The sequence below is a fragment of the Helianthus annuus genome, chromosome 3, assembly GCF_002127325.2.
Source record: "Helianthus annuus cultivar XRQ/B chromosome 3, HanXRQr2.0-SUNRISE, whole genome shotgun sequence".
NCBI classification, from domain to species: Eukaryota; Viridiplantae; Streptophyta; class Magnoliopsida; order Asterales; family Asteraceae; genus Helianthus; species Helianthus annuus.
Window position 1 is genome coordinate 75,632,376 of NC_035435.2, and position 1,495 is coordinate 75,633,870.

At 32.8% G+C, this 1,495-nt stretch overlaps 1 long non-coding RNA gene across 1 annotated transcript; it reads left to right on the top strand.

Annotated features, from left to right (window-relative positions):
- Positions 1–292: 292 nt before the first annotated feature.
- On the top strand, positions 293–1,105 carry LOC110927637. Its single transcript, XR_002585784.2, has 3 exons — positions 293–654; positions 741–889; positions 984–1,105. It is a non-coding gene; the product is annotated as an uncharacterized LOC110927637 (long non-coding RNA).
- The last annotated feature ends 390 nt before the right edge of the window (positions 1,106–1,495 follow it).

A 1,495-nucleotide genomic window follows, 5' to 3' on the forward strand; every position in this document is an offset into this window, starting at 1 on the left:
TATTTAGATTTTCCATCTTTTGTGTGTATTTTACATATAAGCGTAGGCTTACATTCAACTTAATTCAGAGTGAATGAACCTTAAATCAATTTGAGTGAATGTGAATGTTTCTGAAGTCGTATAAACTTGAACATGTACTTTCGGAAATTGATGGATTTGTTGGATATTAACGGCCAGATTTTTGCTGAACATGTACTTTCAGAAATTGATGGATTTGTTTACAGTAGTCCAAGATTAGGAAAATAAGGAAATTGATAGATCGTTTTTGGTTACAGTCAAATTTATTTGGCATGAACATCGATGATATAAGATTGGCGATGATTACAGTTTTTCATGTATCATATAATTATATCATTTCTATTATACAAACTGACTCCAGGATATTTAATGCATATAACTTTTTTTTTCTTTTAAAGGTTTTGCTATGTATATATCTTGTGATGACCCGTCCCTTTTGACCTTTTTCTCAGTCAAACAGTGCCGCCTATGCCAGGTCAGCCGGTAATAGAACTCAAGTTTATTCCGGTAGCAGCATGGCTTCTCGATTCAAGCGGCAAGGATATGCCATTATCATCAATTTATCATGACGGGAAACTAGAGTTTGTTACATGTTGTGGTCAGCCTGTTTACACCACTGTTCTCAGAGTCACAAAGGTAACTTTATATTTGACTAGGCTTGGAAAAGTCAAAATTATATTGATATAAAAGAGGTTAATATTTAATTGTGTATTTGCATTCAGGGTGAAGAAGAATTTACGTTCTCTGATGTGCCGGAGAAACCGATTCCGTCTCTGTTGTAGGGTTACAGTGCTCCTATCCGCTTACAATCTGATCTCAGAGATGATGATTTGTTTTTCCTTCTTGCTCATGATTCAGATGAATTTAATCGGTAATTCTTCTTAATAGAAACACATACACAGACACACTAAACAAAAACTGAGCATTTAAAAGACAATATTTAACTATGTTTATTGTTATTATAGTTGGGAAGCTGGACAATATTGGCAAGGAAATTGATGCTTAATCAAGTCGTTAATTTCCAAAATAGTAGTCCGTTGGTTCTTGAGCCACAATTTGTGCATGGTATTAAATGCATACTTTTGGATTCCAATATAGACAAGATATTTTACTCAATGCGAAGGAACTGGAGTGAACACAGAAGATCACTTTGGTGGAAGGTTCAAAGCTGGCGGATTATGTTGGCTCTGTAGGTTTTCTAATCTCATATTTATTCATATTATTTTTATTTTTGTAGATTTATTATTCTTATATTTGTTGATTTTTTTTAAATTTTTAGTAAGAAAAAGAGATAATATAAAAAAAACCATCACTCACATTGGCTTGGGATATATGTCTATGTCAAAGCAAGTTATCATTATTGTAATGGTTTGTTTGCCTGAAAGTTAATTTGAATTTTATATTTGAATAGTAGTTGCTCCTTAATGTTAATGCAGAAGACACCATCACAAGGACACAATACATTGAGTTGCTTATA